The following is a 25,250-nucleotide window of genomic DNA, read 5'->3' as shown; positions in this document are numbered from 1 at the left end:
AAAAACAGAAGGAAAAAAAGGACGTATGCGTACCAAGAGGCCACGCCTTACGCATTTCGTCATCTTCTCACGTGGAGCCAGCCGGCAGAGTGCTGTTTGATTTTAGCTTTTTAGTTTATTCATTTCTTTTGTTTGTTGTAAGCTTGAGCTTAATAAATTTATATTTGGAATCACACTATGAGGCTCTTCTCTTCTCCCTGCACATGGTAATTGGTCCAGATGGATGCCTTTTGAAAGCGATCTGGTGACACAGGTGGAAAATAGGTGGTGAGGGGGACACCGACCGCTTGGATCATCGGATTCACATCTACATGCTCATTACCCCTGCAGGGGTTGGGAGCTCTGGTGAGTGGGGGCACTAGAGGGGACTCCACACAGGACAGTATACATTCATTGGGACGGACTTACCTGCAACCTTTGAAGATGCACTAGCTTGTTGCACAAGAACTGTTTATTTACACTGAACGATAGATTTAACATTCACGGCGTTTTTTTGGTATTTTTAAAAAAAAAATTTTCTTTTTGGTTGCTTGGACTTTTTTATTTTATTTTTGTCTCTCTTTCACTTTTTTGATTTTCTTTGTGCACTAATATTGTTATGCACACTACATGTCAGTAGTTCTTTTTTTCAGCTCATACATAATTTTTTTCATTTTTCATCTAACACCATTCAGCTTCACCAGTATATACACTAATTTATAGTGGGCAACACTGTGTTTGTCCCTTCTCCTATGTATAACTCACTTATACCTTTCAATGAATATTTTTTGTGGTTTTTAAAAAATTTTTTTTATATACACCTGATTGATCATTCACTTTTATTATTGTTTGGAGTTCTATTTTATTTCATGTATTATTTTTAGTATTTCACTTTAGGCAGTCTGCACATTTTTGTGACTATTTTCAGCACGTATATTTATTTTTAAATATTATTTTACACTGTGTTACACTTTTCACCCACCTAGAATTGGGGTGTAATGCTTCCCTTGTGTTGGGAGTCTGTTTATAGTTTATTTATTTTTCACCAGTGAACAGCGCCAATCCCCTATTTCTTCAGACCGCTGAATGTCTCAGAGGAGGGCCACACTCTTCCCCTCTCTTATCGGACAGTCCAATCTCAGGGCCTGCATTGACAGACTTTGGGCTTGTGGTGATGGGCAAATGCAACTTTAAAGCGATATTACTCTTCAAACTTATAGAATTTCTTTATTGTTATTCCCAACCACTTCAAACAACAGCGATGATCAATTCCATGTATGGTGAAAACAAGTTCTCATCAAGTCAGTTAGAAAGCTCTCCCAGTGAAATGAAGGTGGTCTTGATAACAATAGAGCAAGTTTTTTCCTTCTTCCCCTTACATTCTGTCACGTCCTGCCCAATGACTTCATTGCTTTTTATTATTGCAATCTTTCTTCATTTTATATTTGCATTAGTCTGTCCCTTATTATTCTTCACATTGATATTTTTTTTGTTCGGTCATGTTTAGAGCTGGAGTTCTCGAACAATAGATCTCATCTTTGCCTTATCGTGAGCTCAGATCAATATTTAATCAAATTTCTATTTTCACTTTTATGTAGTGTATTTTATTTTTATATAATGGTTTTGGATATCACATTGAGTATTTTATTTGTAATAATGTTCAAGAAGCATTATTCTTACCTTTGTAATGAGGAATGACATTGCAACCAATTGTGTTTTCTACAATTTCTGTCTATCTCTAGCCAAAACATTTTTCTAGTTTTTAACACACTAGTGAAGGTTTAGAACCCCCCGCCAGATTTTTCTGGTAGGGGAGTTTCCCTCCATCTCTGATCCAAATGCACTACAGGGTGGCCCACATAGGGGATTTTCATCAGCAAAGACAGGTAATGGAAAAATGCAGAGCCACCTGGCTCTCCCTTCAGCAGCACTGCTGTTTAAGTCCTAAAAGAGGAACTGCAGTCTGCTCACATAATTTGTAATAAAAACATCTTTGCCTTTATGAAGCTTTCCTCCAACCACTTTGCATATTGTTTTATATATACTGTGATTCTGTACTTGCCAAATATGCTGCAGAAATCTCCCTCCACTAAGCTGGGTGCAGCCATTTTAACTGTGGGCAGCTGAAGCTGCTGCCTGTTCACTTCCTGGATTTACACAGACACACAGAAGCACACCTTCAGTTCTGCAGCCCTGCAGCTTTCATTGGCTGTCTTATGACTTATCTTCCCTCCCTTCCTGGCAAACTCTCAAGTGTGAGCAAGAGAGCTGTGCATAATGTCATAAGCCTAGGCTAACGACCAGACAATAAACAGGAAGTGGGCTGTATAAGGTATTTACTGGCAGAAAAAAAAATGTTTTACTATCCAAAGTTAAAACAACAAGGGCAGAAGATTTAATAGATGGAAAGATGGAAAAATGACTGAAGGTCCGCTTTAACCTTGGCACCTTGGCTTTTGCTTGGTCCCTTAGACCGGATCACATAGTACTTCTGTGTTCTGTTCAGCTTTCCCAGACCTCCTGGCTATCTCAGCTTTTTTGGTTGCAGCACCCTGCTGCATGGGTCCGCTCCCTGTCCTCTCAAAAGGTGATCTCCTGACACTCTGGGCTCTCTCAGTCCGAGACCTCCAGACTCTCAGTCCCCTGGACTCACCTAGTAGTCGCAACTCTCTCAGTCTCCCAGGCTCATCTACAAGGGATACAGGCTCTCTGTCCTATATGCCCACATCCTATAATACATGTAAATAAAAAGAAATTGTGTAGCAGTGAATTTTTTTTTTACTGGGCATATAGTCATTGGTTCCGCAATTATATTCTTAAAACCATAAAGTTTATTATAAAAATATTAAAATTGTGTGTAGCACCCTCCTAGATAGTTAACAGGTTTAGATAGATAGAACTAGTTTGTGTTTGGTAGGTAAATTTAGTTGCCATACTGTAGTCAATGTGGCTGCGATTGTTAGGTAAAGGCATAGTTTGTTCATTGTACTCAGTGAAGCTGCATTCTGCTAGTCAGGCCTGCTTAGTGTGGTCAGCTGCTGCCAGTCTGATAGCTCACTCTGCATCTAGAAAGCTTGAGAGGATTCTGGATGACAGGTGTGAAGCTATACAGATGGCAGCATGAATATTGACACAAATCTGGCTTATTCCAGGGAGGCAGGCTCTGATGGCATGCTGGGAGACTGTATGTATTCGGTGAGCACACTGAGTTTAGGGTCTTTTCCCAGAGAGGAATAGTCCAGCCTGAAGGGCACGCTGCCCTTCCAGGCAGTGCTGTTATGTCTGCTGTTGTGAGGCCTCAGGTCCTCAGGCCCCCCAACACTGAAGTTGTCAGGATAACATGCTTCGGGGGGCGTGGCCTCCTTCCTCAGATCCTCAGAGAGGGATCTGAGGAAGGAGGCCACGCCCTCCGAAACATGCTATCCTGACAACTACAGCGTCCTCTGTCAGTTGGCTCCATCAGAGCTCTCCCTGGGACAGGTGTTGTCGGCGCCCCACAGCCCTCACCTGACCGGCCGTCTCTTCAGTCAGTGAGTGGCTCACTCGCGGCTTGTCGGCAGCTGCTTGATGAGCCTGTGTCTGTGGAGCCAGCCCATCCATCCAGCGGTCTTCTCATCTATTCTGAAGCACGGATGTGTCCCTCGTTTAGGCTCTCTATTGGAGGAACTGTTTGACGCTGTTTATTCACCTCCACTTGTGAGTGTATCGATTCTATTCTTTTATATTCAATAAAAAGACGTTATTGCACCATGAGCCTGTGCGCTCTTATTTCCCTTTTGTTTTGGGAGACACAGCAAATAGGGATGAGCTTCGAGTTCGAGTCGAACTCATGTTCGACTCGAACATTGGCTGTTCGCAAGTTCGCCGAACAGCGAACAATTTGGGGTGTTCGCGGCAAATTCGAATGCCGTGGAACACCCTTTAAAAGTCTATGGGAGAAATCAAAAGTGCTAATTTTAAAGGCTTATATGGGAGTTATTGTCATAAAAAGTGTTTGGGGACCTGGGTCCTGCCCCAGGGGACATGGATCAATGCAAAAAAAAGTTCTAAAAACGGCCGTTTTTTCAGGAGCAGTGATTTTAATAATGCTTAAAGTCAAACAATAAAAGTGTAATATCCCTTTAAATTTCGTAGCTGGGGGGTGTCTATAGTATGCCTGTAAAGGGGCGCATGTTTCCTGTGTTTAGAACAGTCTGACAGCAAAATGACATTTCGAAGGAAAAAACCCATTTAAAACTACTCGCGGCTATTGCATTGCCGCTCCGACAATACACATAGAAGTTCATTGATAAAAACGGCATGGGAATTCCCCACAGGGGAACCCCGAACCAAAATTAAAAAAAATGATGTGGGGGTCCCCCTAAATTCCATACCAGACCCTTCAGGTCTGGTACGGATTTTAAGGGGAACCCCGCGCCAAAAAAAAAAAAAAAACGGCGTGGGGTCCCCCCAAAAATCCATACCAGACCCTTATCCGAGCACGCAACCTGGCAGGCCGCAGGAAAAGAGGGGGGGATGAGAGTGCGCCCTCCCCCACCTGAACCGTACCAGGCCACATGCCCTCAACATTGGGAGGGTGCTTTGGGGTAGCCCCCCAAAACACCTTGTCCCCATGTTGATGAGGGCAAGGGCCTCATCCCCACAACCCTGGCCGGTGGTTGTGGGGGTCTGCGGGCAGGGGGGCTTATCGGAATCTGGAAGCCCCCTTTAACAAGGGGACCCCCAGATCCCGGCCCCCCCCTGTGTGAAATGGTAAGGGGGTACTTACCCCTACCATTTCACTAAAAACTGTCAAAAATGTTAAAAATGACAAGAGACAGTTTTTGACAATTCCTTTATTTAAATGCTTCTTCTTTCTTCTATCTTCCTTCATCTTCTTCTTCTGGGTCTTCTGGTTCTTCCTCCGGCGTTCTTGTCCAGCATCTCCTCCGCAGCGTCTTCTATCTTCTTCTCCTCGGGCCGCTCCGCACCCATGGCATGGGGGGAGGCTCCCGCTCTTCTCTTCATCTTCTTCATCTTCTTCTCTTATTCTTTTCCTCTCTTCTTCTCTTCTTCATTTTCTTCTCCGGGCCGCTCCGCATCCATGCTGGCATGGAGGGAGGCTCCCACTGTGTGACGGCGTCTCCTCGTCTGACGGTTCTTAAATAACGGGGGGCGGGGCCACCCGGTGACCCCGCCCCCTCTGACACACGGGACATGACGGGACTTCCCTGTGGCATTCCCCATGACGTCACAGGGAAGTCCCGTCAAGTCACCGTGCGTCAGAGGGGGGCGAGGTCACCGGGTGGCCCCGCCCCCGTTATTTAAGAACTGTCAGACGAGGATACGCCATCACACAGTGGGAGCCTCCCTCCATGTCAGCATGGATGCGGAGCGGCCCGGAGAAGAAAATGAAGAAGAGAAGAAGAGAAGAAGAGAAGAAAAGAATAAGAGAAGAAGATGAAGAAGATGAAGAGAAGAGCGGGAGCCTCCCCCCATGCCATGGGTGTGGAGCGGCCCGAGGAGAAGAAGATAGAAGACGCCGCGGAGGAGATGCTGGATGAGAACGCCGGAGGAAGAACCAGAAGAACCAGAAGAAGAAGAAGAAGAAGATGAAGGAAGATAGAAGAAAGAAGAAGCATTTAAATAAAGGAATTGTCAAAAACTGTCTCTTGTCATTTTTAACATTTTTGACAGTTTTTTAGTGAAATGGTAAGGGTAAGTACCCCCTTACCATTTCACACAAGGGGGAGGGCCGGGATCTGGGGGTCCCCTTGTTAAAGGGGGCTTCCAGATTCCGATAAGCCCCCCGCCGCAGACCCCCACAACCACCGGCCAGGGTTGTGGGGATGAGGCCCTTGTCCTCATCAACATGGGGACAAGGTGTTTTGGGGGGCTACCCCAAAGCACCCTCCCAATGTTGAGGGCATGTGGCCTGGTACGGTTCAGGAGGGGGGGCGCACTCTCGTCCCCCCCTCTTTTCCTGCGGCCTGCCAGGTTGCGTGCTCGGATAAGGGTCTGGTATGGATTTTTGGGGGGACCCCACGCCGTTTTTTTTTTTTTTTGGCGCGGGGTTCCCCTTAAAATCCGTACCAGACCTGGAATTTAGGGGGGCCCCCACGTCTTTTTTTTTTTTAATTTTGGCCGGGGTTCCCCTTAATATCCATACCAGACCTGAAGGGCCTGGTATGGAATTTAGGGGGACCCCCACGTCATTTTTTTTTTAAATTCTGGTTCGGGGTTCCCCTGTGGGGAATTCCCATGCCGTTTTTTCGGAGCGGCAATGCAATAGCCTCGAGTAGTTTTAAATGGGTTTTTTCCTTTGAAATGTCATTTTGCTGTCAGACTGTTCTAAACACAGGAAACATGCGCCCCTTTACAGGCATACTATAGACACCCCCCATCTACGAAATTTAAAGGGATATTACACTTTTATTGTTTGACTTTAAGCATTATTAAAATCACTGCTCCTGAAAAAACAGCCGTTTTTAAAACTTTTTTTTGCATTGATCCATGTCCCCTGGGGCTGGACCCAGGTCCCTAAACACTTTTTATGACAATAACTTGCATATAAGCCTTTAAAATTAGCACTTTTTATTATTCATGTTCGTGTCCCATAGACTTTAACGGTGTTCGCGTGTTCGAACAAACTTTTTTCCTGTTCGCATGTTCTGGTGCGAACCGAACAGGGGGGTGTTCGGCTCATCCCTAACAGCAAACATATGGAAGAAGGTGCTCTGGTCAGATGAGACCAAAATGTAACTTTTTGGCCTAAAAGCAAAACACTATGTGTGGCTGAAAAAGAACTGCACATCACCCTGAACACACCATCCCCACCGTGAAACATGGTGGTGGCAGCATCATGTTGTGAGGATGCTCTTCTTCAGCAGGGTCAGGGAAGCTGGTCAGAGTTGATGGGAAGATAGATGGAGCCAAATACAGTACAATCTTAGGAGAGAACCTGTAATGCCGCATACACACAACCGGTTTTGCAGTCGGAATAAACTCCGAAGGCTTCTCCGACGGAACTCTGACGGAATTCCGCTCAAGCGGTCTTGCCTACACATGGTCACACCAAAGTCCGACCGTCCAGAACGAGGTGACATACAACACGTACAACGGGACTAGAAAAAGGAAGTTCAATTGCCAGTAGCCAATAGCTTCCGTCTCGTACTTCCTTCAGAGCATGCGCCGTTTTTGGTCCGTTGGAATAGCATACAGAGGAGCAGTTTTCCCGATAGGAATTGGTTCAGTCGGAAATATTTAGAACATGTTCCATTTCTAGGTCCGTCAGAATTTTCGAAAAAAAAAAGTCAGATGAGGCATACACACGATTGGAATAGACGATGAAAAGCTTCCGTCTGACTTTTTCTGTCGGACATTCCGCTCGTGTGTACGCGGCTTTATAGGGCGTACACACGGTCAGACTTTGTTCGGACATTCCGACAACAAAATCCTAGGATTTTTTCCGACGGATGTTGGCTCAAACTTGTTTTGCCTACACACGGTCGCACAAAGTTGTCGGAATTTCCGATCGACAACCACGCGGTCACGTACACCACGTACGACGAGACTAGAAAAGGCCGGTTCAGAACCAAGCGCGGCACCCTTTGGGCTCCTTTTGCTAATCTCGTGTTAGTAAAAGTTTGGTGAGAGACGATTCGCGCTTTTTCAGACTCGTGGCTTTCAGATCGTTTTCTGCCGTTCAGTTTGTGCTTGTGGGTTTGTATCTGCTCTTCAGTGCGTGCAAGCAAGTTCCGTGTGACTTTAAGTAGTCATTGTATTCTTGTTCGTTCGTTACTGGTTTTCAGGTCGCTCTTCACAGGCCTTGCTGTTCTTCAGTGCGTTCTGTTACTTCGTTCTGAGCAGCCGACCGTTTTCTAGCCATGTTTCGTATGCGTACTCCTCGTACAGTTCGTGCTGTGCGGGGGCTTGGTGTTGGGGTCCTGACCTTGACACAAGTCCAGTCCATGAACAGGGTGAGGAGGAGTTCATGGACCAAGAATTGGTTGCTTCAGCGTGACCAGTTCTCTCATATGCCTTTGCTCCGTGAGATCCGTGAGAATAATCCTGATGATTTCAGGAACTTTCTCAAGATGACGGACCCCGTGTTTCACCGTTTGTTGGCTTCGCTGACCCCCTATATCAGCAGGCAGGATACCTGCATGAGGCAAGCCATCACTCCGGAGCAGAGGCTCGTCGCTACCCTGCGGTATTTGGCCACAGGGAGAAGCCTGCAGGACCTCAAGTTCTCGACAGGCATCTCCCCCCAGGCTCTTCTTTGTGGACATTTACTGCTTGTGTTTGTTTGAGCTGACCCTGACAGAAATGTGTGGAGTGCAGAAAATGTCGTGATTGTGTAACCTTATACAAAGCACTGTTGGCTGTTATTTACTAAATGCAAAGACACTTTTCACTACAAGTGCACTTGCAACTGCACTGAAACTGCACTTGTAGTGCAAAGAGGATTTGCCCTTAGGAAATAACCCCCATTTTCTCATAAAACAACAATTACATCACCCCAAAAGTGTTGTAGCGTTGAGACAATAATCCACACATTCTTGATGAACAATCTTTTTAATACCAGCACAATCACATGTGCATTTACCAAAGGTTTTTCTGACAAACCGACATGTTTGTTGTATAACAATTTTTGTGGTGTCATTATCCAAAATCAAAATGTGCATTTTATAGAAAACAGGCCTGTGTAAAACCCACAAGAAAGACACAAATCTTGATCTTACAAAGTTCACATTTGGTAGAACTGGAAGGCAATATCAGACATGAGTATTTAGGAACTGTGTTTGATATAGCGTTCAGATGGGGTGAAATCACCCCTGGAAAAGCCAAATTTGGAAGATGCACACAAATTTCACAATGTCAACATGTGCTATCTGCCATCACGGGGGATCAAGGGACGTGTTTTGGGGGAGAAAGCCCTTCCTCACCGCTACTTTATTATTGAGGAAGGGGTTGCACCCCCAAAACGCGTCCATTGATCTCCCGTGATGGCAGATAGCACATGTTGACACACTGTGTGCATCCTCCAAATTTAGCTTTGGGAAAAATCACAAAAACATTTCGCACATTGTAGCACACAAAAGAAGAAAGTGATTTGGAGGGGTTTTAAACTCGCCCCAAAACATCAATGATGTTTTTATATTTTGGAATAACATCATTGATGTTTTGCTTGATGTTTTCCAATTGTAAATTACACCCCATGATCTCCCCGATCAGGATCTGGGCACTTTCGGATGTGAAAGGATCTGGATCCACAACCTCACGATCACCTAAAAAGAGAGGAACCCCAAAATAAGTTAGGTTTGCAAAAAAATGCCGCAATCCATCTCTTATCTGAGCCTGTGGTTGCAGACACTCACCTGTTGTGGTGACTAGTTCCACCACGTCTTCTTCCTCCTGCTCATCTTGTGTTGGGGGGATTTCCCCTTCTTCCAGAGGGGGGGGGGCTCTGGTCTCCTCGGATGAGGGGTGTCCTCCGAGTCTTTTCTCCCCTATGTAAAACAAAAATGGTATAATTAGCACACAGATATTTGATGGCAGAACTAGAAATAGGAAACATTGCTTGGAAGTGGGGTACAATTATCTATTTTAGCCGAGTTCCAAGATGTAGCTTTTTTAGTGTCCTTTGTCAAGCTGCAATACTTTACCTGTTTAGTACAAGCTTCACAGATGTAGCCCCCCCTATAGTATACACTGGAGCACCTGTGTGGCCCCCCTAATAAAAATGGTGTTCTTGTGTCCCACACTAGTGCTCCAGTGTCCAGATGTGAAAACAGCAGCTGAGTGTCCTCTCCTTACACAGAATCTAATTTGCATTTCATTCTAGTAACAAAGCCATCTACACAACCCAATTCTTTGAAGACAAGTATAGGGCGTCAAAATGGTGGCCAAATGCATATGGCCTAAACAATGATATTTTATCGTCCGAAATAAAAATGTGTGATCCGAACGAATAATGTGCCCATGAACATGAAAGTTGCCATTTTAAACTGTACAACAGTTCCTAAAAGCACATGGAGCACCACGAACGTCATAAACATAAAGAATAGGAACACAGCACAACTACTTACTTTTTTGCAGCACTCTCCGGATCTTTCTGTACTGCTCATGTTCTCGTAATTTCAGGTCCGACTACCGCTTCCTGAGCTGATCTTTCGATCGTTGTACCCCGAATTTCCGGTGCAGACTCCTGACCACTTTCGCCATGATCTTGGCCTTTCGGACATTGTGGTTGGGAAAAGGCCCATACTTTCCATCATAGTCGGCCTTCTTCAGGATGTCCACCATCTCCAACATCTCCCCAAAGGACATATTTGAGTCCTTTAATCTCCTTCTGGATCGGGACGTTTCAGGCTCCGGCCTTTCCTCCTCCTCCTCGTTGCTGTAATTAGCACGATCCTGCTGTCTATCCGCCATGTGCTCTTCCTCCACTGCGCCGAACGAAAAGGGGCGGGGAATAGACTAGAAAGAACGTCAGGGGCGGGCGGAGTTATACGCATGCGCAGTGTGTATAAATCGTAACGCGCGCGTCTTACGTACGATCTGTGAGTGGAGGAAGGAGCATCGGAGACGCCGATCGTGCTAACGAAGGTAGGATCTAAACTTGGGCCTATACTGCTTCAAAATGGAAGCCTATATTGTAACAAGATTAGGGGAGTTTGGCCTGACATTAGGGTTTGTCTTGTGTTGTGTCTTGCAGAGAAAATGGATGGGTTCAACAACCACAATTTCCTGCCCCTGTTTATTGACAAGTACAGGGAGCTGCCCTGTCTGTGGCAAGTCAGACACCCCCACTATAACCACAAACAGAAGAGGCAGGCAGCGCTGGAGAAACTGCTGGAGTTGGTGAAGCCAGTGGTCCCCACAGCAACCATCCCTTATTTAAAAGCAAAAATTGGTGGCCTGAGGAGCACATATCTTAGGGAGCGCAAGAAGGTCACAGATTCCCAGAGGTCTGGAGCTGCAGCAGATGACATTTATGTCCCCAGGCTGTGGTACTATGAGAGACTGCGATTTCTGTCAGACCACACTGAAGTCAGGGAATCCCTCTCTACTCTTCCTTCCACACTTCCTTCCACCCCAGCTGAGGCTTCTGATGTCCAACCTGGGCCTTCCAGCCAGGAAGAAGTGGAGGAGCCAAGCTGGAGTCAGGTATAGCATTCTTCTACAGATTTCTGGGCAATAAATAAATGATGTTTACTAGATGTTATTATTGATCACTAATTGCTGATTTCATAAAGTGTTTTACATATCAATAGACAGTAGTGGGCACCCAAAATTGGGACAAGAATGCAAAATGCTGGGCTCAGAAGGATAGTCTGTTATATTTGTTAACATTCAATTTGCAGCAGTCAGGAGGTGAAAATTGTGTGTGATTGATGAAAACAATACTAAAACTATGTCCCTTTTTCATACACAGGAAGACCTCAGCCAGGAGGAGGCTGTGGAATGTGGCAGCCAGGAGGAGGCGGGGATTAGTGGCAGCCAGGAGGAGGCGGGGATTAGTGTCAGCCAGGAGGAGGCGGGGCTAAGTGTCAGCCAAGAGAAGCCTGGGACAAGCCGCAGCCTGACTGAGTCTCAGGTCCCTCCCCTCCGTCTGCCACATAAACGAGCCAGGAAGGCCACTCCCAGTTCTGTGCAGGATTCAGCATACAGGCTGATCCAGGAGGCTTCGGCGTCCCTCAGAGCCTTCCCCAGTCCTGAAGAGGCCTTTGCCTGCATGGCTGCCACCAAATTGCAGGGCATGCAGGAGGGCCAACGCAAGATCTCTGAGGACCTGATTTATAAAGTCCTTCGTAAGGGGGAGAGTGGGGAACTGACACACAAGACGGATGTCATTGAGATCGACGATCCTCCTCCTCCTCCTGCTGCCACAACTCCACCACCACAGCCAAAGCCTGGAAGGAAGCGTGGAAGGAAGACCTGAGAGTGATTGCCCTTGGTTCAGTCTGGTCTGACAGAAGATGCAGTCTCTCGTATGACCACAGCCTGGGGACATAGATGTCATCTGCTGCTTTCCGGATCTCTGGGACTTCTGGACCAGACTGCCCTCCCTTAGATAAGGACTCCTCAGGCCACCAATTTTGCTTTTAAATAATTGATGTCTGCCCTGGAGGTCCAAGGCTTCGCCAATTTCTGCAGTTTCTCCAGCATTGCCTCCCTCTTTGTTTATAGTTGTGACCCCTTAATAAAATTTTATTCGGTAAATTTTACTCTCCTGTGTGTGTTTTCATCCAAAAAGGACAGTTTGTTGGTGATGAATAAGGTACATTTCTAAAAACATAAAATGTGAAATTAACAAGGGACAACAACACCAAACAATCTCCTACAGATTAAATAGAACAACATATTAGTGGTGTTGTGGGAACTTGTCACAAAAAACACACAAACATTTTTGGGAGTACAAATCAAAATCACCAAAAAAAAACAATTAAAAAAGAGAAACACAAAAAAAGAATCTACATTAAAGTAAAAAAAAAAAAAAAATATGTTGTCAGATGTGAGAAATCAAAATATATTGAGGGAATCCCGATAAATAGTAACGAAAGAAGTTTGTGAGAAGTGTGTGTGAATATGAGCATCAAAACAACTTAATTCTTGTCACATTATAAAGAAGAAGAGAGTGCGCTGTATTAAACCATTTTGAACATTGCAGCGTGACGAAAGTGCTGTATCCATTGCGAACGCTAAGTTTACCAGAACGAGCTGTCCCGTGTCGGAATTTCTTCTGAGCATGCGTGGCACTTTGTGCGTCGGAACAGGCCACACACGGTCGGAATTGACGCGATCGGATTTTGTTGTCGGAAAATTTTATCTCCTGCTGTCCAACTTTGTGTGTCGGAAAATCCGATGGAAAATGTCCGATGGAGCCCACACACGGTCGGAATTTCCGACAACACGCTCCGATCGGACATTGTCCATCGGAAAATCTGACCGTGTGTACGGGGCATTAGAGTCTCCAAAAGACTTGAGACTGGGGCGGAGGTTCACCTTCCAGCAGGACAACGACCCAAAACATACAGCCAGAGCTACAATGGAATGGTTTAGATCAAAGCATATTCATGTGTTAGAATGGACCAGTCAAAGTCTAGACCTTAATCCAATTGAGAATATGTGGCAAGACAGATCTCCATCCAATCTGATAAAGCTTGAGCTATTTTGCAAAGAAGAATGGGCAAAAATGACATGCTCTAGATGTGAAAAGCTGGTAGAGGCATCCCCAAAAAGCAGCTGTAATTGCAGCAAAAGGTGGTTCTACAAAGTATTGACTCAGGGGGGCTGAATACAAATGCACACCTCACTTTTCACATATTTATTTGTAAAAAATTTGGAAAACCATTTATCATTTTTCTTCCATTTCACAATTATGTGCCACTTTGTGTTGGTCTGTCACATAAAATCCCAATAAAATACATTTACATTTTTGGTTGTAACATGATAAAATGTGGAAAATGTCAAGGGGTATGAATACTTTTCCAAGGCACTGTATATACAGTATATACACACACATGTGTGTATTTGAGCTTTGGGGTGCATACCCTATTGCAATAGGCTGCGCACACCTATAGCGCTAACGCTCTTGTTACTTCAATGCGTGGTGTCATTCTAATGCACTAATGCAATGCACATTGGAAGTGCATGTGTTGCAGCGCACCTCAATTCAGGGTCATGAACTGCTGTTCCTTGGGGTGTGCTGTGTATCCATATTTTGTCTGTTTTAGTGCACTGGCAGCTAATTAATTTGAACATCTGCCCTTTTGAAGCATACATTAAAATGTGAAACAACATGTGATAATGCAACGCACTAGAAAGACTTGAAGTTAGAATGGGCAGGCACTTACAGAGGTTGTACAACTATTGACAAACATTTATAGAAATAATTAAAAAAAGGATATACAACATCAGTTAATAAACTTGTAAAACCTAAAAAAAGTTAGGTAAACTTGGCCAAAAAACATTCTCCTTTCCGTTGAGTTGATAAACTTACCTCTGACATTTTATCTTCTATACTGAAGGCCCCTAGCCTCAATCGACCACAAATGATTGTCCCAATTATCTCTCCTTCTGGTTTGCTACTTTCCTTACTTCTCTGATTAATGTCTGGTGTCACTGGTATCCCAGACCCGAGCTTCGTCCCAGGTATCCGCCACCTCCAGGCCAGCCAGGCAGCCCAGTAATAAGCTTCACGTTGTGCTGATCTCCGTAAGAGAGATTTGGAAGCAGTGTGATCCATCATATGGGGCCTGGGGAAGAGCGCATTAATGGCGACGGCATCTCTGCTGTGCTCAATGCACAGTGAAATACTGTAACATCATATGATGCCTTCTTTTGCCAAGGGGTCTCCAGTGACCTGGAGAGTCTACTACCAGTGTATGTAAACAGATAAAGGAGACCAGGCTTAAACTCTACCAACGCCAATTGCAGTAGATTTCCAAGGGTTGAAAATAAAATGATGAGAATGCTTGGTGTAGACAAAAGTGAGATATTAAAGAACCTGTAAACATAGCTGAGTGACATTGAGGCTGGACATTGATGACACAAGCCATGTTGCAATAATGTGCACGTTATGGCAATTCTTGGTAAAGCATGTAACATACATTGCTGATTTGTGGTTCTATTAATTTTTTATGGCAACCCAATGAACTGGGGCTATGAATGGTAGTGCATTGCTATGTGTTGCATTCCAAAAAAAGAGGGTCATGTGCGATTTTACGCATGTAAGCGCGCCTATTCACTTTGATCTCATGACTCTGGTCAACGGGACAAATAGCGGGGTAAATCCTCCCAGAAGGAACTCAGTCAGCAAAAAAATAGCTAAGAGAGGGCCTAATGCTGTGTACACATGGGTGGACTTTTCGACCAGACTGGTCCGACGGAACAAATCCGTCTGACAATTCGACCGTGTGTGGGCTTCATCGGACCTGCAACGGACTTTTTCTGTCGAAAATCTGACTTTAGATTTGGAACATGCTTCAAAACTTTCTGACGGACTCGAGTCCAGTCGAAAAATCCGCTCGTCTGTATGCTAGTCCGATGGACAAAAAACAACGCTAGGGCAGCTATTGGCTACTGGCTATCAACTTCCTTATTTTAGTCCAGTCCTTCAGACTTTGCTGTGATCGTGTGTAGGCAAGTCCGTTCATTAGAAAGTCCGTTGAAAGTCCGTTGGAAAGACCATCGGACCTTTGTTGCCGAAAAGTCTGCCCGTGTGTACAGGGCATAACTCTTCCCCACTCTATTCAAAACGAAAAAAAAAAAAAAAAGTTTTTCTTTTACATTATACAGTACATACACTTTAATCGCTTCAATACCGGGCACTTTTACCCCCTTCCTACCCAGGTAAATTTTCAGCTTTGAGCGCCATTGTATTTTGAATGACAATTACGTGGTCGTGCAACACTGTACTCAAACTAAATTTTTTTATCATTTTGTTCACACAACTACAATTTTCTGTTGAAGGTATTTAATCACCACTGGGTTTTTTATTTTTTGATAAATAAATTAAAAAACCAATGAAAAACACCAACATTTTTCTTTGTTTCAGATTTGTTTTTATTTTGCAAATAAATAATCTTTCTTCAAAAATTTGGGCCAACATGTATTCTGCTACACTTCTTTGTTTAAAATAACCCACATTAATGTCCAGTATATTATTTAGTCTGTAGGAAAGTTATAGAGTCCACAAACTATAGTATATACCGTATTTATCGGCGTATAACATGCACTTTTTTTCCCCTTAAAATCAGGGGAAAATCGTGGGTGCGTGTTATACGCCGATCCCCGCTGTTTGTGACGGGAAAAGCCACCGCTGCTGAAAAAGACAGAGAAGAGCTGAGCCGAGTACACAGTACACTCGGCTCGGCTCTTCTCGGCTGCGCTCGTAGTGACGCCGTCCCGCCTCCCTGCTGTCTGAGTGGGAGAGGAGTGAACATCGCCGAAAAAGACCGAGCCGAGTGTACTATGTACTCGGCATGGCTAGGCTCTGCTCGCAGTCCCGCCTCCTAGCCCCGCCATTGGACCGGTGATGTGTCCATCATAGGAGCTGGGCCAATGGGTGGGACTGCAAGACGAGCGGCACAATAATTTAAAAAATCTCAGCGGCGCAGTCATTAAACGTTAATGCTGCAATTTTGGGCAAGGCTGCGGATGAACACTGGGCAAGGCTGCAGATGGACACTGCCAAGGCTGGACACTGGGCAAGGCTGGGCAAAGCTGCAGATGGACACTGGGCAAGGCTGGACATGGGGCAAGGCTGCAGATACACACTTCAAATGTAAGTTTTTTTCCTTAAACTTCCCTCCTAAAAGTTTTTTTCCTTAAACTTCCCTCCTAAACTTGGGGTGCGTGTTATACGCCAACGTGTGTTATACGCCGATAAATACGGTATCTGGAAATCGATCAGTCTTTATGTACTGGTGGCCTATATCATTTCTTGAGGCCCAGAAATGTCAGAACAGTACAAATAACCCCCAAATTACATTTTTGGGGAATATTAAGAAATTAAATTTTTTTTTTTTTACTGTATAGTACTGCATCATCATATAACTGGTGGGCAGTGATCAGGGACACTGGCTGGTGACAGTATGAAAAAAATGACTTTTTTTTTCAATTTAAAAAAAATATTTTTTTTTCTTTTTCTACAATATTTTTTAACACTCTGTGACCAGAGCAATATAATGTTACTATAGTAACATTGTACTACTCTGGGGAAGTGATCAGGTTTTTTTTTTTTTACATATTATGATTGCTTATAGCAGTGAATTTCATTGCTATAAGCAAGCATTTTACTAAATGAAATCGATTCATTCAGTTTTTTTTGTTGTGGTTAGCTGTGATTGGTCACAGCTAATCACATGATACAGATGGGCTGTGTTTGGCCCTGTCTGTACCATGTGGATCACTGTGACCAATCACAGCTAGCAACACAATTGTATACAAGGGATGGCATAAAAGGAAGCCATCCATTGTTTACAATTGTCATGTGATCTGCTGTGATTAGTCACAGCAATCACATGGTACCGGCAGCAAGCTGGCACACTGATCAATCATCAGCTGGCCCCTTTACCACTGGTGGAGTCCGCCAGCGTCTGCTGATCCCTGCTGAGCAGGCGGATGACATGGACACAGCCCGTTGTTCTCTATGGGCTGTTGCATGGAAACAGACCACCTGTCCGTTTCCATCTGACTGCCATCTGATCCGCCAGATAGATGGGGAACAGATCCCCATTCATCTGTTTTTAACGGACAGGATCGCATTGGATGTTAGCGGGTGGACACATGTCTGTTGACATTCGCCCCTCTATAGAGAGCAATAGATGGTTCGATCAGGTCCGCCTGAAAAACTGACAGGTGGACCCGATCGCTCCGCCCATGTGAAAGGGGCCTTTCTAGGCAATGTGTCAGTTTTTACTTTGCAGTGAGAGAAAAAAAACTGGCAAATCGCTGCTGCTGTGAGTCCTGTGTTGTGTTCTGTCGTTCACTCAGCCGATCAGTGAATCCTGACCATAAATCACTGGCTTGTGCTGCAGTGAATGACAGCACAGTCTTCCAGGTCAGCGTGTGCATGCGCGAGCAGACCTGGAAGAAAAGCATGATGTACAGGAACGTGATTGTGCCTGTATGAGCCGGCCTGCCGCAGTAAATGTACTGCAGCTGGTCGGCAAGCGGTTATTGCAGGCTTTACCCCACCCAAAGCTCTACAAAGTCTCTGGACTCCAGGACCCAGAGGAAAGCTTATTAACCCCTTTCCACCCATGCTATAGCCAAAAGACGGCTACAGCGCAAGTTTCCAGTGCTGGGAGGGCATGAATAGACGTCCTCCCGTGATCGCGCTGCTCACATGCCCCCTAGAGCACACGGGCAGAGCGCTCTGTGATCGTCGAGTCCTTCGGACTCGGCTGATCATGGAACATGGTAAAGGGCCAATCACAGTGGCCCTTTACCATGTGATCAGCTGTCAGCCAATGACAGCTGATCATGCAAGTATACAGAAGCCGGTTATTGGCTTTTTTTTCTCCTCACGATTAGTGTGAGGAGAAAAGAACAAGGTCGGTAACCAGCTTCTGTTACAGGGACATCGTTCCCAATCTGTGCCCACCAGTGCTGCTAATCAGTGCCAACCAGTGCCACCTATCAGTGTCCACCAGTGCCACCTATCAGTGCCCACAAGTGCTGCCAATCAGTGCCCACCAGTGCCTCATCATTAGTGTCACCTATTAGTGCAGCCTACCAGTGCCTGTCAATGCCCATCAGTGCCGCCTATCAGTGCCCATCAGTGCCACGTATTAGTGCCACCTAACAGTGCCCAATGCCACCTATCAGAACCCATTAGTGCCACCTATCAGTGCCCATCAGTGCCACCTATCAGTGCAGCCTCATCAGTGCCCACCAGTGCCGCCTCATCTGTGCCACCTTATCAGTGCAGCTTTATCAGTGCCCATCACTGCCACCTAACAGTGCCCATCAGTGCTGCCCCATCAGTGCCTATTAGTTCCCATCAATGCAGCCTCATCAGTGCCTATCAGTGCTGCCTCAGCAGTGCCCACCAGTGCCCACCAGTGCCACCTTATCAGTGCCCATCAGTGCAGCTTTATCAGTGCTTATCAGTGCCACCTATCTGTGCCCAATCAGTGCTGCCCCATCAGTGCCTATCAGTGCAGCCTATTAGTTCCAATCAGTGCAGCCTCATCAGTGCCCATCAGTGAAGGAGAAAAATCACCTGTTTGCAAAATGTTATAACAAACTATGATTAAAAAAAAAAAATCAGTCTTTTTTGTTTCTTTAGCAAAAAACAGAAAAAACCCAGTGGGAATTAAATACCACCAAAAGAAAGCTCTACTTGTGTAAAAAAAATGTCATATGGGTACAGTGTTGCATGACGGCATAATTGTCATTCAAAGTGTGACAGCGCTAAAAGCTGAAAATTGGCCTAGGCAGGAAGGGGGTAAAAATGCCCGGTAAGCAAGTGGTTAAGATGATAAGAAAACAAAATGTTTTCTGTACATCAGCCATAAACCACATGTATGTGAGGAACCTAAGTGATGCATGTACGCTGTCTACAATCTTGCCAGCCAGTCTCTCACAGGGAAAAAAAAAATGGTGTTTTTTGTTTTCGGCTTTGATCAGCGAGTGCTAATCCTGTATCAAGCCTGGACAAGTACGGAGGCGGGTTCTCTAGTGGCAGAGCACTGGCGCCTCATAATAATTCAGGTACCCTTCAGCAAACTAGCTATTACCTCCACTGGATGCAGGCAGCGAAGTGAAATGAAGTTCAAGGTCGCCGGCACCTGAGGGGTTTGTTCTGCAGTACTGGAACAGCGAGATCTACAAGAACAAGCGTTCTCTCTACAAAACGTGACATTCTGAACTTAATCCACTGCAATGTGGAACCGTCATGGCAACATAGTTTACAGTGCAACTTGTACATTGTTAACCCCTTGCATCGCTTCAGCTGAACAGGATAAAAAAAAAAAAAAATCAAACCATTCCAAACCAATCAACATTCCTACAGAGGCATTTCAATGAAGCCATCAGCCATCATCCTTCTGAAAGCAAACGTGTGGGCTTCATCAATATAGGAAAGCGGTGGCGGAATGACAATGCAGCTACCTCCAGCATGCATGCTTAAAGGTGAAGGCCAGGCAAACAGCTAAATACACACATGAAATACATAGAAAGTAGAGGCTTTACCCGATAAAGGGTTTATATTTCTGTCCATCCAGTCCTGAGATTTACACAGCCCTACAACCCAGCATAGCCAGGCATATGCTACCACTTGACTAAAGGATTCGTCAACCTTGGGTCTTACCATTAAATTAAAGACACAGACTGCGTGACATGGGTTTTATAAGGCCACAGCAGCCAATTTTATTAACCAAATAATAAATAACAAAAAGAACATGAAAACAAATAACAAAATAATGTCCAACAGCAAGAGGTCTTTGGGTATCTTAAAAAAGGCACACTTTATAACTGTAAACGGTCTACATCCTCAGCTGTGCCCCAACAGGCTCGAGGACACTCGGACATCACAACTAACTCCATATTCCCCTCCCCCAGGGGATTTATCTCCTGGGAGAACCACCGCTAACAAATGTAAGCGCCATCCTTAGATGGGCCCCACTACTCCTGTGACCATGTAAAATTTGTATTGACACCCAAAGACCCCTTGAACCGCCAACTGCTGTGACAAGTTTAAAATACACCACAACATTACATTTTACCGTAGACAACGAGAATTATAAATTTTTTTTTTTTTTTTTTTTATTTCTTTTATTTTACTTATTATTATTATTATTATTATTTTTTTTTTTAATTATTCTTTGTTTTCCTTATTATATTTTTTTTTTTTTTTTTTTGAAAATAAAGTTGAATGACACAAACCCTTCAACCGTATTCATAAAATACCAATACAACCCATACCTATCCAACCTGCTGACTCCTAACACCAGGGCGGGAGGGTGGGAAGATGTCTCCTCTCCAAACTTCTCCGAGTGATGCAGAATCCACCCCCTACACCGGACCCCAACCTCTGAATCCAGCCCCCACCAACTTCTACCTCCAATCAGGTAAGAGCTGAACCTGTGACCCACCACTGACCTGACTGACCGTTCCCTGACCCCTGTTCCTCCCCTAGTCATGCATCCCCTCCGTCTATTCTCTCCTACGGGTCTCACTTGACTAAAGGATTCGTCAACCTTGGGTCTTACCATTAAATTAAAGACACAGACTGCGTGACATGGGTTTTATAAGGCCACAGCAGCCAATTTTATTAACCAAATAATAAATAACAAAAAGAACATGAAAACAAATAACAAAATAATGTCCAACAGCAAGAGGTCTTTGGGTATCTTAAAAAAGGCACACTTTATAACTGTAAACGGTCTACATCCTCAGCTGTGCCCCAACAGGCTCGAGGACACTCGGACATCACAACTAACTCCATATTCCCCTCCCCCAGGGGATTTATCTCCTGGGAGAACCACCGCTAACAAATGTAAGCGCCATCCTTAGATGGGCCCCACTACTCCTGTGACCATGTAAAATTTGTATTGACACCCAAAGACCCCTTGAACCGCCACGAGAGCTTGATTGACAACCTCATTCAAGCGAATCCCTCCACACCTGCAACGCTCTTGCCACACCCTCCTGAAGGTCCAAGGACCATATGTCTATGCCCACTGCATTTAAGTGAACACCGTCGTCTCGCCAATAGCGAACAGACTGATCCTCCAGCTCCCTGTGTCGAATTACTATGCCCCCGAGCCGGGCCACAAACCTCCCAACCTCCCTATTCAACTTAATTCTGGCTTTGTTAACCCTGCTTACGGAGCGGGCGAACCGCCACACTTTTCTTGCCACACTATCTGACCACACAATAATACAGCCAGGAAAATCACGTAGCAGACGCAAAATATCAAATTTGATATCCCTCACCAGATCCCTGGCAGCCCGCACCCCTAAATCATTGCCTCCTGCCTGTAAAACTAGAACATCTGGGGGCCTGTCAATTCTGGAAAAATAGTGAAATTCAGGCAGGACTTGGCCCCACATCATTCCACGTATACCCAACCATTTTAAGACAGCCTCACTCCGAGAAATGCCCAGTTGCCTCCCTTCAGGACGTACATCAGCCCTAACAGCCCCCCAGAACACGTATGAATCCCCCAGAATCCAGACCAGGCCAGGAGGAAGATCTGAAAGAAACATAAAAGGAACATAAAACCACACCCGCATACTCAATGCAACTTCAAAGCAAATGAGGGCGAACATAAATCTTAAAACGATCAGACTCCCACCTCCCTATGCGTCTCACTACCTGCGAACCCAAACCCCACCTAGCCGCTTCTGTGGCTGCCCCCACACGAAAGGAGTGAGTATTAAACTGGGAAACCTCCCTGCCCGCCTTTTCCAAACAACGTCGAAAAACTGACAAAAATTGAAAACGCGACAAGGATGAGCCATCCTTGTGCATCAAAAAGGTTCCCGGCCTCCACCCCCTAACCCCAAGATATCGTTGCACCGAAGAAACCGGGCAAACCGATTCCGGAAGCACCCGAAACAACGACACGGAAACCCCTTTACCCAATTGATCAGTTTTAGACTTGCCAATATGAATCCGAACACAATCCCCAGACAGGGTCACGTCCTTCAAACTTAACCCCCCTACTCCACACCTGTTCTTGCTAACTAGTTCCCCAATGCGCAACGCTCCAAAAAATGCTAACGCAAAAGCCACATTGAAAAGCCTCACCTCATAAACAGACGTACAAACCCCGGGCAACAGCTCCACCAACTCTTGAAGCAACTCAAACGAGACCGGGCGCCTCGTATCTGGCAGTACTCTCCCCCGCCGAAACCCCTTCATGGCCTGACGCACCCTGAAATCCTTAGTCATGTCCTGCAGGCCCTGCATCCTAAATAGAAAAGCCAGGGCAGCTAAACTCTTGTTCATTTTGGACACTGACTTGCCTTGTGTAAATCCCGTCCCAATAAAATACAGCAACAAAGCCACGTGATCATGTGATGAAAAATCCCCCCCAACCGAACTTACCAGGGTAGACCACTCACCCCATACCGACGAGTACGCCGCCCACGTACCCCCAGTCACCGATCGACGTAACAGCTCCTCAGCTACTCCAATGCCAGTCTCCACAGCCTGTCGGGACAAGGAACCCCCAGTTGCTCCGACTCCGGCGCCAACCTCCGGAACCTCTCCCACTGGAAACGAGACAAAGAATCGGCAATGGAATTCAACACCCCCGGAACATGAACAGCTTGTACAAAACAATTCAAGCTTAAGCACTTTAAAACCAAGTGCTGCAACAAGCGCACCACTGGCGGAGAAGAAGCGGACAAGCGCGTTATAACCTCCACCACCCCCAAATTGTCACAGTGAAAACAGATCCGCCTATCCCGAAATTTGTAGCCCCAGATTTCAACCGCCACTACAATCGGAAATAGTTCCAGTAACACTAAATTACGTAAGAACCCCGCCGAACTCCATTCTTCTGGCCACACCGCCGCGCACCAAGCCCCTTGGCAGAAAGCCCCAAAACCAGAACTACCAGCTGCATCAGTGAAAATATCCAGGTCAGAGGCTGCCACAACCGGCGCCATCCATAAAGACCTGCCATTGTATGTGGACAAAAACTCACCCCAAACCCTCAAATCGGCCTTCAGCTCACGCGAAAGCCTGATGAAGTGATGCGGCTTCAGTACTCCCGCAGTGGCAGCACATAAGCGGCGACTAAAGATGCGTCCCATAGGCATGATGCGGCAGGCGAAATTAAGCTTACCCAATAACGACTGCAACTGCCTAAGCCTGACCTTCCTCGCCACCTCAGCCTCCGCCACCCCTTGACGCAAGTCCTCCAGTTTGTCGTTCGGGAGACGACATTCCATCAGACGCGTGTCAATGACAATGCCCAAAAACTGCATGACTGTAGAAGGACCTTCCGTCTTACCCGGCGCTAAAGGAATTCCAAAACGTGACGCAATAGATTCCAAAGTGTGTAACAGCACTGAACAAACAGAGGAATCCGGTGGGCCGATGCAAAGAAAATCGTCGAGATAGTGCAGCACCGACCTCAACTGAGTCTCTTCCCTAACTACCCATTCCACAAAAGTGCTAAACACCTCAAAATATGCGCAAGAGATGGAACAGCCCATCGGCAAACAACGGTCCATATAAAACTGCCCTTCCCAACAGCAGCCAAGCAAATGTTGACTGTCCGGATGTACCGGCAGCAGACGAAAAGCGGATTCTATATCCGTCTTCGCCATCAATGAACCTTGGCCAAACCGTTGAACCCAACCAACCGCGGCATCAAAGGAGGTGTAAGACACCGAAGACAGCTCCGGAGAAATGGCATCATTCACCGAAGTCCCCTTCGGATACGACAAATGATGAATTAACCGGAATTTGTTGGGTTCCTTTTTGGGTACCACCCCAAGGGGAGAAACATGTAAAAACAAAACGGGGGGTTAAGCGAATGGTCCAGCCATTCTCCCGAGTTCCACCTCTTTTGCCAGTTTGTCCGAAACAACCTGGGAAAACTGGCGCGCTGATTTCAAATTTTGAGCCCGCGGAGACGGGGCCACAGGTCCCGAACACGGGATCCTAAAACCATGGGCAAAACCATCAGCCAAAAAACTTGCCGCCTCCCGTCGTGGATATCTATCTAGATACGGTACCATCTCGGGAAGGTTTACTGGCGTCCTCCCTTTTTGAGGCCGACTCAACGGGTTGGGACTTTCCTTTTTTGAAACACTTGGCATAACTGTGGGAGCCCCCGCAACCAGAGCACTCGTGACGGAAACGACAGTTTGCGCCAAAACGGCACGACCCCTCGTTAAACTGCCAGCAAATTCCCTTTCGCTGTGTGGCCGACTGTCCAGCGGCACCTGAACCGCCGGCCCCTCCGAGAAAGGGCTGTCCCGAAACCCTCGCATGTGACATAAGCTTCATCCAAAGCCCAATGTCCTTATGGTCCCAGCGCAAGCCCGGACGCAAAGCCTTGCGCTGGCGGAACTGCTCGTCATAGCGCAGCCAAGCAATTCCTCCATAAGTTCGATAAGCCTCCCCAATGGCATCCAGATAACAAAAAAGCGGAGAACAATTCTCTGGTGCTTTTTCGCCAATTACGCTAGCCAAAATGGCAAACGCCTGAAGCCAATTCCCAAAAGTGCGAGGAATAAGCCTCCAGCGTCGCTTCTCCTCCTCCTCCTCCTTGCTTTCGTCTGCCTTACCCTTGTCGATATTAAATTTCTCTAACGGCAAAAGAGAGAATATTTCAACATATTCCCCTTTCCAGATCTTTTCTCGTACATCTTGCTTTAGATGCACTCCCAGTGGGCCCTCAAAGCACACATAAATCTCGCACTTCGCCGCATCCGCCAACCGCACCTTATCCTCAGAGGACTCCTTCCCTTTATTCGCGTCCACCCCAGTCACCTCCGTCTGCGACGCCGACGTCACGCTAACCCCGGAGGACCCCCCCGCCCCGGATACCGCAACTGCAAGCGGCTCTGCTGGGGGGGGGTGTGCTAGGAACTACAGAGTCCACGCCGGCGGCAGCGGGAGCCCATGCCCCAACGGGCCCCTGAGATGCTAAAGAAGACCCCGCCGGATCAAAACGGGCCAATAACTCCCGAAAGCCTGCAAAAAATGCAGACAAAACCGGCGCAGCACCCGCATCTCTACCCACCACTCCTGGCACTGAACTAACCTCTGAGGAAACCCCCAAATTAACCCCCCCCATCTGACTAGT

Source organism: Aquarana catesbeiana, linkage group LG13 (assembly GCF_042186555.1).
Source record: "Aquarana catesbeiana isolate 2022-GZ linkage group LG13, ASM4218655v1, whole genome shotgun sequence".
In the NCBI taxonomy this organism is placed as follows: domain Eukaryota; kingdom Metazoa; phylum Chordata; class Amphibia; order Anura; family Ranidae; genus Aquarana; species Aquarana catesbeiana.
This window is presented reverse-complemented; position numbering follows the sequence as displayed.